Source organism: Thamnophis sirtalis, unplaced genomic scaffold, assembly GCF_051295495.1.
Source record: "Thamnophis sirtalis isolate CommonGarterSnake01/CBP01778 unplaced genomic scaffold, rThaSir2_p1.2 scaffold_6, whole genome shotgun sequence".
NCBI classification, from domain to species: domain Eukaryota; kingdom Metazoa; phylum Chordata; class Lepidosauria; order Squamata; family Natricidae; genus Thamnophis; species Thamnophis sirtalis.
Window position 1 is genome coordinate 70,255,251 of NW_028261386.1, and position 14,762 is coordinate 70,270,012.

The 14,762-nt window shown below is 36.6% G+C and overlaps 1 long non-coding RNA gene across 1 annotated transcript in view; it reads left to right on the forward strand.

Annotated features, from left to right (window-relative positions):
• LOC148045012 (uncharacterized) overlaps window positions 1-13,801 on the forward strand; it is a 33,128-nt gene extending 19,327 nt beyond the window's left edge. The window contains exons 2-3 of the long non-coding RNA XR_015697160.1: window positions 3,943-4,109; window positions 13,695-13,801. This is a non-coding gene — a long non-coding RNA (uncharacterized LOC148045012). The remainder of the gene's footprint in view (window positions 1-3,942; window positions 4,110-13,694) is intronic.
• The last annotated feature ends 961 nt before the right edge of the window (window positions 13,802-14,762 follow it).

The following is a 14,762-nucleotide window of genomic DNA, read 5'->3' on the forward strand; positions in this document are numbered from 1 at the left end:
TGTGTATGCATTTGGGTGTGTATGTGTGTACAATATTTACTGCTTGAAAGGTAATAATATAGTAGCTATTTATAGGGAGAAATTCATCTGAACATTTTAATTTCTTCCTCCCTGAGTCTAGATTATCACTATGAAGTACATACCAATCAATGATGCCACACTTTTTCATTTAAGTGTTATTATAGAAATATTTGAATACTTCATCAGTTTAGTTTGGAAAAAAAATACGTAGGGGAAATCTAAAACAATCATTTAAAAAAAAAACCCAAAGAGGGTGATAAAATGGCACCAATGTGAAATCTTATTAATGTATGGTCTGAGTGGTGATAAGGTCATCCTGCTGATATATTACTACATAAAACATTCCGCTCAAAAAGACAGTAGGATATTGAGATATCCAGCATCTGACAATTGCAAAGGAGGGCTTCCATTCTGCCACTCACATGAGGCATTGGATTCCTGTAATGTGACAAAAGATAGAACCATCTGAACACAGGAGAACTGTCTGGCAGTTTCATGTTTCATATCAAAGCACAAAATGTGTCCAAGTTTGAAGAAAAAAATTCTAAACCAATTTGAATAATGATTAAATTAGAACCCGTTTTCTTTTTAACCTTCCCTGATATATACAGGATGGGTATATTTTCTATCCCAGAAGGGGAAAAAATAGAGAGAGAAAAAATGATACTGCCTAATAAAGGTTTCAACTGTGTCTACTGCATATGCTTATGAGCTGGAGATCATTCTAAATGCCTACTTGAAGACCAAATGTGAATGATCAAGGTGTTCTTGACAGCATATGAAATAAATAAGCTGCTATTTGCAATTTTTTTTAAAAAAAATTATTTTAATTAAACAAAAACACACAAAAAAACCATCCTTTATTACATCTTGTAGAAAGAGTGTCGATTGGTTACAGATAACTTTTGCTCATTATTCCACAGTCATTACTTATAGCTCATATTAGATTATACACTTTGAGTCAAAAATCTTTGTATATCTTACTATCAATGTACCACAATTCTCATTTTGACTACAATTATTTGAACATGATTTTACCTCAAATCATTCATACTTAAAGACACAATCACATAATGGCATTCATTAGCTATTTCAAAAAATCTTCCAATAACATTACACCTTTATAGCATCTTTTAAATAAAAGTCGATAGATAACATTTTTAAACCTTCCCACCTTTTTCCCCCCAACTCACTGACTAACATTTATATCTAAGTTACTTTAGCCAATGGCTAAGTTACTTTAGCCATAGCATGTATATATTGTTAAACAATGACCATTAACATTTCCTTGTTGTTATTATAATTGGCTAAAAATCATTTACTATTTATGCCCCATCTCCTCTCATCAGGGCCCCCACCCTCCCCCAAAAAAACCTTACACCTTTATAACAAAATCTAAATGAAAATTTGTTAATAAAATTTATAGGTCTTTTTCCCAAGTCACAATTTACAATTTATATCCAAATTTCTTTTACTAAATTGTCAATACATGTATATATCGTTATGCTGTATCCATTATCATTTCATTATTATTATTTATGGTTAATTAATTGTTAGCAAGTAAACATTTAATAACAATCTAAAACAATCTAGAAGTTACAAAGTTCCTACTTATTAATCACTAATAATTAAAAAAAACTAATTTTTTAATTACCAACTTCCATTGTCAACCTGTATCTTTCCAATAACAAAACAGTCTTATCTCTCTTGCCAATTGTGGAGTCAGTCTTCTTTTTGTCTCCTTTGTAAGGTTTTTATAGGCTTCTCTCCGCACTTTGTTGCTTGAAGGGTCTCTCAGATAATCTCCTTGCCCACCAGTTGCTACTAAAGTTAACTTGTCATTGTTTGTCAATCTTGCTTCTGAAAAAAATTCTTATGTCTATCATCATTAGTATTTTTTTCTCTTCTGTGTCCTGGAATCTAGGGTAGAGCTCCCATTCATCGAATTCCCTTTTCCACATTCCTTTTCCATTTTCACCCACATTTGCCACATTTAGCACATTTATTAAATTCATCTATTTTCTTATCTTTATCTCCTATTCTCCCCTTCAATTTTGGGGGCTCCAACCCCATCATCTTTTGCTGTGAGGAAGATTAGTCTTTCCAGCTTCTTCTCAATTCTCCCATATCCTTCCAATAGATTGCTATTTGCAATTTTATCCTTCCAGCTAAGACGCAGTTATGGTATTATCTTTTCTACTTTGCCATACTCTGAGCGCTCTAAAAGCTGTGATTATGGGTGTATTTTGCTGTCAGATTAAGGCCGGGGAAAATATGGGAAAATTAGACTATCAATGTACTAAACTCAGTTACCTCAACCAGGATGAAGAATTTAGAACACAATTCTTCTTATATTAGACATTTGCTTTTGAAATTATCAATGGAAGCATCTTGGTGCAAATAGGATCAATTTAAAAAACTTTATTCCTAAATAATCTGGTTATACATCTCATCTTTTAAATGAAATTACTCTTGCATTTATAGGTAACAATTGCAGCCTGCTGTATCGTAACAAGAAACTTTGCTTAATTATATGGACAAATGCCTTGGAGTTGCATTAAAACAGTCATAAAAATCTGCAAATTATATCTACCGTGTTTCCCCGAAAATAAGACACGGTCTTATTTTCTTTTGACCCCTGAAATAAGCGCTTGGCTTTATTTTGGGGGGGGTCTTATTATTTTGGGGTGCAGGAGGCAGTGAGCATGGTCACCTCATGGCTGTTGCTGTGTTGCAGTATTTTCGGGGAGCGCTTATTTTGGAGGGAGGGCTTATTTTAGCGCATGTGCTCAAAAGCCAGATCGGGCTTATTATCTGGGGAGGTCTTATTTTGGGGAAAATAGGGTATATATAGAGGTAATGGAAACCCTTTTTTTCAAATAAACATTCTGTTTATTATAAATGAATAGCAGAGGTTTTTTTCAAATATTTGACATTTAACCCTTTTTTTCAAATAAACATTCTGTTTATTATAAATGAATAGCAGAGGTTTTTTTCAAATATTTGACATTTTAAAAGGGGAGAATTGTCATAGATTTGTTATCAATACAATAAAGGACACAGAGTTTCTTTTGTTTTACTTTGCTTTTGTTTGTCTAATCTTGAGGGTGCCAGATAAGGTTTTCTTAAATTCAAAATAGTCTTTCGTTCAGGTATATGTCAATGACCACTACAGGTAGTTCTGACTTACAATCACAATTGAGACCAGTATTTCTATTGCTAAGCAAGCAGTTGCTATGTGAGTCACACCCAATTTTACAACCTTTTTGCCAAGGTTGTTAAGCAAATCACTGTCATTAAGTGAATCATGTAGTCATAAGTGAATCCACCTTCCCCGATTGACTTTGCTTGTCAGAAGTTGGCTGGGAAGGTCACAAAAGGCAATCACATGACTCTGGGATGCTCCATCATGGTAATTACCTGCCAGTTGCGCCCAAATACGTGTGCCCAAATTTTGATCATGTGACCATGGGGGTGTTTATGGAGATTCTCAGTCATCCAGGTCATGGTTGCCCCAAAGAAGCAACTGGACTTTCTGGTTTTTCTTTGAAGATGTTTCGCTTTTCATCCAAGAAGTTTCTTCAGCTCTGACTGGATGGTCCTTCCATTCCCCACCATATAGCCAGAACTAAAGAAGCTTCTTGATGAGAAGTGAAACGTCTTCAAAGAAAAACCAGGAAGTCCAGTTGCCTCTTGAAAAAACACCTTTGGGATGACTATGGTATGCTGTGATTGTTGCAAGTAGGAGGACCAGTCATAAGTCACTTTTTCAGTGCTGTTATAACTTCAAATGGTTGATAAATGAATGGTTGTAAGTTAAGGACTTATCTGTATATCCATTAGGAAATTTGTCCATGTATGGGAAGCATCTAACAGCACTTAGCAAACCTTTGTCCTTAATTTTCTGTCATTCTTCAACAGTGCAAAAGAACCATGTCATGAACAACTGTTGTACAGAAAGAAGACGTGAGCAGTTAGACAGTTGTACAGAAGCTTTTCCTGTCTTCCAGATGTGTTGGGGTGTGTGCATCTTCAAAAAAAACCTTTGCTTTATGAAAAGCTGGAACATTACAAGCAAACCATGAAATGTATGTTATCTTCAAACACCCATGTGGATGAGTGATTTTTGCTTTCTGCACATGCTTTACAAAATCTAAACAAACCACATTGAAGCAAATCCCTATCAATCTGCAGGGACTTAATTACAATTTGCAGCTAGCAAGGATGGCTACAACTTCTAGAAGTTGTAGTCCAAACACATACAAAGAATACTAAGTTGTTTCTGCTGTACAGAAACAAATTAGATAAAACTGAAGCTGGCACTAGGGAAACCATCAAGCTTTTAAATATCGTTTGAAGGCAGGCAAAGTGGGGACAAATCTCTGGTGGGATGTTGTACTCCAAGGCTTCTCTGAAGCAACAGAGAAGGCCTGTCTCCTGGTCCCAGTAGAAGGTGGTATTGTTTATTTGGTGGAGTCGAGAGCAGGGCAAACTTAGAATGAAATTCAAACACGATAATGAACAAGTCATGTTTGCTGAGAACTAACAGAAAGAATCATTGGTTGGTTTTACTCTGCTTTGGTACACTTTGTAGATCTTGTGGATGGTAGTGTGGCATAGCTTAATATCTGCTGGACACAGAGGTAAGGAGGGGACTCCCAATGTATTGTCTTCTGCTACATTTCCTACTGTGCACAGTGTTGATAGGCACAGCCGTTGTAAGCCTAAAGAGAATCTGGAACACATTCATCCCATTGCCTGGAACTGAGTTGTGCAATAAGAGAGTTCAATCCATCACACTCAAGATAAGGAAGACAGAGAGAAGGTTGAAGGGAATTGGCTTATCTGGAATCTTGAAAGTTAAAATCATGGGGAGTTTGCAAATGCAACACTTTCCTTACGGGAGGGGAAGATAGAATACGAAGATAGCAAACTGAAGTTTTGAAATCATCCAGATATGCGGGTTTACTTCTAAATAAGAAATATAGAAAAGAAACAATTCTGTAAAAGTAAATATTAATGAGAGCTGAAATTATAAAGAATCTTCCCACTATATTTTAAAGGCACACACTGTATACAGCCATATTTGATACAGCAGCTACTCTGGGAAGATGTTATTAAACTTTTTGGGCAAACTGCCTTTAAAATAAACTCTACCCTCATTAAGCGGCTCTCCCACTTACTGATTGATGTATGGGTGTGCAGTCTACCATCTGCAATTGGCCTTTAGATTGCTTTGATGAAATTGATAAATCTACCACCTGAAAAAATAAAACTGACTTGTGCAATCAGTTGCATATTTGGAATACTGCATCCAGTTTTGGTCACCACAATATAAAAATGATGTTGAAATTCTGGAAAGAGTGCAGGGAAGAACAATAAACATATGAAAAATGGTTGGAGGAATTGGATACGTCTAGTCCAGTGAAAAGAAGAACTAGGGGTGACATGATAGCAGTATTCCAATATTTAAGGGGCTGCCCCAAAGAAGAAGCGTGCAACCTATTTTCCAAAACACCAAATGGCAAGATACAAAACAATGGATGAAAACTAAACAAAGAGAGAAGCAACTAGAACTAAGGAGAAATTTCCTGACAGTTAGAACTATCAATGAGTGAAACAGTTTGCTTTCAAAGATTGTGGGTGTTCTATCACTGCAGGCTTTTAAGAAGAGATTGAACAGCCATTTCTCTAAAAGCATGTAGGGTCTCCTGCTCAAGCAGGGGGTTGGACTAGAAGACCTCCAAGGTCCCTTGCAACTCTATTATTCTATGTTCCTCTATGTTCCTCTATCATGATTGATTGTCTCATTTGCAAAATGTATACCATAGTACAGGTATTTTTGGTACAGGGAAAATTGTTCTACACAGTAACCACTTTTTACATTTTAGTGGGTAATTCCCAACTGTTTTGTTTCTAGCCTGAAGTTAGAAAACATTACCATTATAATAATACATTTTTTTAATTACGTGCTTTTCCCTCCTCCCCGCAGTTGTTCTCTGTTTCTTTATCTGTTTTTAATGTTCTTCTTCTACAAAGGTCATCAATCTAGTACCTTATGAAAGAGAAGATATATGCATGTTCACAAAACATGCAATTAGTTTGTCAAATGCCAAAATGTCTTTATGAGAATTGCCAAGGGTAGGACTACCTCTTCTGCCTATTACCATCTCTTCATCTCTCATTTCTTCTTCTCCTTTTAAAGCAGAACTGGAAGCTATCATTTTGATCCTGCCTGTTAGCAAAGGCATTTGTTATCACCTGTCTCAAATAATTGCATGTTTTAAATGGGTTTCTACCGTAAATTACAAGCCACGCAGATTCGCCTGGATGGAGAACACATTGTACTGCCCTGTTTTACATACTGTAGCATATCATGAGCTGCAAGGCAAAGTCTATTTCCATTAACACTTAGCCCTTGAGATTATTGGACCACCTATGGCTATTAAGGACCTGGTTTGCAGGACCTGGAATGTCCTTTGACCACAAGTAACAACAATTGGTTGCATTTAAATTTTGGTGATCTTGAACTGAATAAACATTATTGCCTTTTTTTACTGTAAATTGGTTACATGGTTTCTCACCATGATGAGACGGGAGCATGCAAAAAATGTTGCATAAGCCACAAAATAGCCTAACCCTTTTTTTTAAAGGTGAGGGAAATCTATATATCCCTAGTATCAGCCAATATGCTATTTCTTTTCAAGTGAGTATCGCTGTGCAGAATGCAAAAAAGGAGTAAGAAAGGGTACAGACAAAAAATTAGAAATCTCAGGAGGAAATGGAATGGAAATTAGAACTTAGTTTGACTTACAGCATTCATAAGACCTCTATTTCTGAAAAAAAGTATTTGCATCCACCACTTTCATATACCCCTTCATAGTGCAGATTGCCATTTGCCTTTTTTTAATGTTCTCCTTCTTTTTAGGTTCTCATTAAACCCCATCAACCACAACTTTCACTGCCTTCCTTTCCTCCCAATCGGTAAACTTCTTTGTATGTTTGTTTTGTGATTTGATTCATTTTCTGACTGTCTATAAGTTCAAACATGCATGCTTCTTCTGTATATCGTCACCCACTTTTGTAATGAATTAAATTTCATTGGTAATTTTTACCTCATCTCTTCTTGTTATGTTACATACATTTTGTAAATTATTATTTCCCTGCCATCCACTTTCTTCCATGCTTCTATAACATTCCTTCCCTATAGACGTTAAAATATTTTATTTTCCATTTTTCATTTTCATACACTCACATATATACTGTGCATAGCCGGGGCCATACAACATTAAACAATAATCACAGCAATTCCTCTTGTCGACAATACCCCCCAAAATAGAAACCCAATATACATCTTCCACTCTTCATACACCTCTTTCTTCCGCCCCCCTCCAACTTTCTATCTTCCCTCCATCATCCCCCTCTACCCTACTTCCCCTCCCCCTCTCCCACTCCTCTCTCCCAGTCCACTCCCTCCCTTCCTTCTCACCCTCCCTCCCATCCTCTCTCCCGCCCTCTCCTTCCCTATAGAACAGGGATGTCAAACCCAAGGCCCAGGTGCCGGATCCAGCCCATGGAGTGCTTAGATCTGGCCCATGGGGATGCCCTGGAAACAGCAAAGGACCAGCCTGCAGTGCAGTGGTGGGTTATGACCAGTACGCCCCGGTACGGGCATACCGGTGGCTGGTGACTGATGGGAGCACTGAGTACCATTCCAGTACGGTGCTCTGGAGGGCCCACCCACCTGCCCGAGCTCCTTACTGGTATTTGAGTTCTTTGGCACTTCTGCGCACACCCTTGGAGCATACGGTGTCTGTGTGACTCTCCACCAAGCAGATGGAGCATCACGGAGGCATCGCAGAGCGTTACAGGAGGTAAGGACACATGCGTGCGCTGTGTGTGTATGTGCGCGTGTGCTGGCCGCGTTCATGTGGTGGATGCCGGGCCCCATTGCACCGTACTGGTTGCAATGGGATCTGGAACCCACCACTGCTGTGGTGCCTCTGCCAGCAAAAACAGAGCTCTATTTTCACTGGTGGAGGGCTGCAGGAGGCTGTTGCAGCCAAAAACGGAACTGGAGACAATGGATCCCCCAGCCTCACCCAGGCCACCACAGTTGCCCCTGACACAACTAGCATCAAGTTGGTCATGCTCCCCCACCCAGCTACTCCCCGGCCCCTCCCCCAAGGTAAAACACAACCTTGATGCGGCCCTCAATGAAATCGAGGTTGACATTCCTGCTGTAGAAGGATGGTCTTATACACATCCATTTAGTTTGTTGAAAGAAATATGTATTTCTGCCCACAAACCATATACTACCTATAATCTTTCCACCATCATCTGAATGACTAAGAATCTTTTTCATCCATTTTCATCATTCTAACAAAATATGCTAATTCACCTCCTTGCTGTAATTTATACATAACTTCCCTTGTATACACAATATACATAGCCTTTAATACAGTAATTTTCAGATCCATGCATCACATAATCTATCTAACATCCATCAAATAATTTGAATTCTGAGAACATTGTGGTATAATCTACCTACAAAAGTACATGTACATTTGTGTCTCTAATCAATACATCTCCAATACCACCACAAGGATTTACATAGCATATCATGAACTGAAAACTGAAGTCTTTTCCCATTAACATTTAAATTAGTAGGTGAGTACTTGAAGACACAGAAGTGCCTTTCTAGCCCTTATATCCATAAATACAAAGAATGTATTGGAGTTGGGTAGCTAACACATTTAAATAAATACATAAACAATAAATGTAAATAAATAAATTGGTTAAACAATGAAGGGGACATTGTGTATCTCTTCTTTCCTGGTTAATGTTGAATCATTCAAATGAGGATGAGAGGAGATTGTATGCTTACAAAGAAAAAAAAACAAAAATAATGCAGTCAAAGTGCAGTACAGTAATGATTAAAAATCTAAGAAGAGTTCAAAATATGAATGCTTCATGGAATGTATATTATACTTGGCACACGTGTGCAAAAGAGATGAAACTTATACTGCTGCAACACTGCTTTATTGTTTTAATGAACACAGCAACATAAGGATAGGAAGATATAGAGATATATACTGAATGGTATTAGTTTAACTTGATGTATCTATTTTATTTTATTTTATTCTAGGGGAGGCATGATAGCATGTCCAATATCTCAGCAGCTGGCACAAAAAAGAAGGGGTCCAGCTATTCTCCAAAGCACCTGAGGGTAGGACAAGAAGCAAAGGGTGGAAACTAATCAAGGAGAGAAGCAACTTAAAACTAAGGAGAAATTCCCTGATAGTTAGAACAATTAATCAGTGGAACAGCTTGCCTCCAGAAGTTGTGAATGCTCCAACACTGGAAGTTTTAAAGATGTTGGATAACCATTTGTCTGAAATGGTATAGGGTTTCCTGCCTAAGCAGGGGGTTGGACTAGAAGACCTCCAAGGTCCCTTCCAACTCTGTTAGTCCAGTCTATTCTATTTTCCTTATCTCTTGGCTATAATTTTCTTGACTTCCTAGTTCTCGTGCCTCTTCTGCACATTGCAGAGTGTTCCTCCATTTAAGTAGATGTACCTGTTTTATTTTCCTTTCCTTCATTTGCAAATTAACAATAACGGGGCGGGCGGGAATGTCTCAGTTCTGTTTGCAATAATTCCAGCTTTGAGCTCTGAACATAGATTGCTATTGCTAGGCCATAGAGCATAGTTTTGGGAACCAGGGTTGATCTTCAGAAAAACAACAACAACAGAAGGAAGCTAAATTCTTTTGGCCCAAATGATCTCCTGTCACATTAAAATTCCAAAGGCCCACAGTGAAGATGTCTCGTCTCCTACATTTGTCAGTGCTCAACAGCTGTTTATTTCATCACATATATTATACCATGGTAGAGAAACAGATACTGATGAGTTTTCCCTGTGCTCTGGCTAGAAAAATAGCTGGTTACAATGGTCAATTCCTTTATCTGAAAAGCTACACAACTGAATTCACAAAAGAAGTGCAGGTGGATTTATTTAAAAGGTATCTGGTATTCGGATTCATTATTAGGTGATACAGGTAGTCATCAACTTACGACCACAATTGAGCCAAAATTTCTGTTGCTAAGTGAGACATTTGTTAAGTGAGTTTTGCACGATTTTATGACCTTTCTTGCCATATTTGTTAAGTGATTCACTGAAGTTGTTAAGTTAGTAAGCTGTGGATCTGGTTCCCCACTGACTTTGTTTGTCAGAAGGTTACACAAGGTGATCATATGACCTCCCCCACAACACAACAACTGTCATAAATATGAGTCAGTTGCCAAATGTCTGGATTTTGATCACGTGACTATGGGGATGTTGCAACAGTTGTAAGTGTGAAAAATGGTCATAAATCACTTTTTTCGGTTCTGTTGTAATTTTGAATGGTCATTAAGCAAACAGTTGTAAGTCAACCTACGTGTATTCTGAATGCAAATAGTAAACATATACCCATACTGCAGTCTAAATTTGCACACAAATTTGGACTGTAACCAAAAATATTTTTCTCTCTTCTTTCAGCGATGACAAGACTTTGTTTGAAAAGACTAATCTCACTCCCCAACCCAACACACACAACCAATTTACATTTTTTGTACAATTAAGAGAGTCTCTGCAGACGTCACTGCAAATGTGGTTTATTTATTCAGGATTACTTTGATCTTCTGGTTATTTTAAGCCTCACCGTGATATAGAAAAATAAATTGTATAATATAATAAAGCCAACATTGTAGTTTTAATCAATAGTTTCCATGAAAATCCTGTCATCACTTCATGATTCCAGAAGCTATTAAAGCCTGTCAGTAACAATAATTAGAAATTTACACTGACATTTTTATTTGTTTATTGAAGGTTTTTTTTAAAAAAACTCACAGATTTGTCTGTTTGATAAATGTGACCATTGAGGCAAAATATCACATTAGATATAATGTGGCTGTTAATATAATTAACTAACTCTCATTCTGCCTCTGCTGTTAATTAGCACTTTCTGTTTAATATTCTGTAAAAACTAGAAAACCAACCAAGACATTAGATACGATATTATACTACCATACTAAAATAAACTACCTTTAAACAAAATAAAGGGAAATAAGCCAGATAGATTAATGTTTCAGTCAGCTAGTCTAAGTCAAGAAGATTCCCGAATCTTAAGGAATATTCCCTAGATGTTTCCAGCAAAATAATATATTTTTGTTCCACTTCTATTAATTCTTCTCTTAACATTATTAAGATAAAATAGCAAAATATTATAGTATTATGTTGAAACAAGCTCATTGCTTTTACATGTAGTGGGTGGGGAGAAGAAATAAGTCCTCCCCCTCCCAGGAATACCCCATTTTGATTGACAATGAAGATTTTAAATCTAAGGCTAGGACAACTGGGTATCAAAAAAGGGATGCTTAACTAAGCAACAACCATGTAAGGTTACCCAGCTTCTCCCTTTTGCTATTTTATTCATGGAATTGTATAATATGGTCTACCCAATTAGCAACTACTCTAATATAATGTGTAAATTGTATAAGCACTCTGAATATTACAGATCATTAGTGTGGTTGCTGCTGCTAAGAGGAGTTGGGTGAAATCAATTTAGCAAGAAAAGTGGTTGTTAACCATTTTATTCTTACACACGTGGATTTTTTTTTTGTCCCAGCAATTTATCACCTATCCCAGTAAAATACTTGCATACTTCTTCTGGAATCACCTTACTTTTCTACATTCTGTCACATTCCTATTCAAAGCCTTAGCATGAGACAGAAGACCATCAAAGAGAGACGTATCTGTCTTCCTCTTTCCTTTTAATTTTCTTATTCTCTGAGTCCCTGTTAGCTAACCTGCTCTGAAAAACACTAGAGTTGTTTTTTTCACTCTGTAAGCAGGACTTTTGGAGTGGGGAGAGGGTAAATAATCCAGAAACCACAATATTCTGTCTCTAGTGTGTAATATACAATGGAAGAAGCACACACTCTCTCTCATTTAACCCGTAAAATGAAAGTACTTGCATAACATTTAATATTATTCTGTATCATTATAATCCAGCCATTTCTCCCCAAAAACTTTCCAGTCCATATCAATTTAGATTAAATAAGCAGAATTTTGGTGTCCTCCCATTCCCTGAGGCCTTGGTCACCTGCTCTAAGAAATTTGCACATGTTTATACTAAGCTATGGGTTGCTTAAATGAAGTTTATGGCACAACCCTAATTTTCTGGGTTGACATAAAGCATCATCTAGAAATCCTGGGTTCCATTTCCAAAGCTTAGTAACACACCGAACCCCAGTGAAACAAATCAGACTATAGCTAAGAAAGATAAGTAAACTGAACCTGAATTTATGGGGATGGATTAGGATAGCTATAAATTGAGTACTGCATTGTAATGTGATGATGCTCATCAGAAAAGAAAAATGATTTTTAAATGGTGAACTTTTTGTGTTTTGCCTTTGTTGTGTTGTATGAACTCTGTTATTTGTTCTGAATCTGCAGTGTGTGTGTGTGTGTGTGTGTAGCTTCAGTCTGACCTTTTAGAATTATTTGGTGTAAACTGAACAGTGGGAACGTTAAGGCTTCAGGAAATACCATGCTGGGATGTCAAACCTCTCAGATTCCAATCAGCCTCCCACCTAGGAGAAAGTCCTAAGGCAAAAGACCACTCCTAATTATAACAACAGATCTGAAGTCCTTCCCAATCACATCAATTCTCTAGCAAAGAGGGAAAACTCACTGGACCAGATTACCCAATCTCACACTTCAGTATAATGTTACCTCCCTGAATGCTTCATTTTATATTGTGTCAAAGTAAGGTTAAAATTAAACATCTGGTTCTTTTAAAAAATGTAAAAATTGACAAGAGTTATCTCATAGGTCCTCATTTAACTTTCACTTCAGATCACATCCAAATGTTTTGGGTTTTTTGGGGGGGGAGCAGTTGCGCTGTGTGACTGATTGTAAAACTGGTTAGATCTATAATTTACTCAAAATTATCAATGTTAGCATACAGCTGAAAAATAAACAAGACCTCCTGTTGTATCTTTAAAAATTTGTTGCTTTTAAATTATGTAGGCAAATCCACTTCATGAAACGCTTGATGCCAATAAGGAAAATAAAACAAAGTGGCTATAAAAATTTTGTTGAGAAAAATACAGCATGTGTATCTTTCACTCCAACTTCAGACAAGAAATAGGAGATATTGTTGTTCACTTTTAGAAGTACAAATATTAAACAATTGCTGATGAAATCTAATAAACAATCACTTTTCAGAGTGAGCAATAGTATTCATATTTAAATGAAAAATGTAGAGATGTATATATGAATATCCTTAGATTGCTGCTTGTCTGGCTTCTTACATTTTTTGAAATTGCTCAAAGTATTTTAATTTTTTAATCTTAGAGGATTTGAGATCTGCAAATATAGAACTCAAAAGCTACTCAACCTTATTGTTGGGAGGATCAGGACACTTTCATAAATAAAAGATTTGATGCAACAACAGCATTACAATTCACAATTATATTGGCATCAAAAGAAAAAGTTAAATCTGATAGTAGTGAAGATATGGTCTAATGGTCTAGAAAGGAGTGTTTGAGAGAAATGGGACAATCTGAAACATTTTGCTATTCCTTTTTTAGTCCTACAGGAAACATTTGTTTCTTTTGTTTGAAGGCTCTTCAGACTGATTAATGATACAAAACCATCAGAAGGAAGAAGAGGTTCTTTAAGATGCCCATCAACAAGAAAACAAGTCAGCAATCTAAGCTCATACACTGGACATCTTCATGCAAATTTTTCTACTCTGGTGAAAACTAATATATTGTATTTAAATTATACTTCTCATTTCTCAGTGTGTCTCCAATCACATATATTTACATATGTAAAATGTCCTCATTCTTATTGACACGTTTTCTATGTGTTGATGATACAAAAACAGCCTGTTTCCTGCTTTGTCCTAGAAGAACAAGAAATTACTTGAATGTTGAGGTCAGAGTTCAATTCAGAAAGGAAGTTGAGCATAACAGTGATTTTCCAAACTTACTAGTGAAAACTTCACTAGGAATCCTTAAAAAATAAGAGTTTTCCATTCATCAAACTGTTTGCTTCAAAAGTTCCCGAAGATGATGCAAAAATGGATGGGTCAAATGCTCTGACCTGTGACATGTAACAGCTCAGACTAGATTCCCCTTTATGGCATTCCATTTTTTTAATCTGTATGGTACTCAGAGTTAAATCGCAGAACATCTCATTGTCCTGCAAAAATTATATACAGATGAGGAAGCCACAGTATGGACAGAACCTGTGTGGTTACTATATCTGGTCTGTAAACTTCAGAGAAACATTAATTGGCAGCAAATGGATACAGAAAACTTCTCATCTAACCACTATCCAGAATTTTGCAACCCAAATAGGATAATCCAGAAATTGCTGCTTTCTGTGTCCAGGAATCTAGAATGCCTTCCATTTGATTTGCTTTAGAATTCATCAGACCTGAAAGTAAATTTGCTATACATTATTCATTTAGTGAAATTTTCTTTGCCCTGCTTTCTCCTTTCAATATGTGATTAAAAAAAGAAAACACTTATGAGCAGGGCTGCCTACCAGTCCAGCATCTCTAAATGCATATAGATCATCCTGATTGACTTTAAAAATGACTACAAATCATGTTTGTTATTCTTGCACAAAAAACGCCTAGGAAGTCACAGACCTTAACTGGCTTAGACAACTGACAGGCTGATA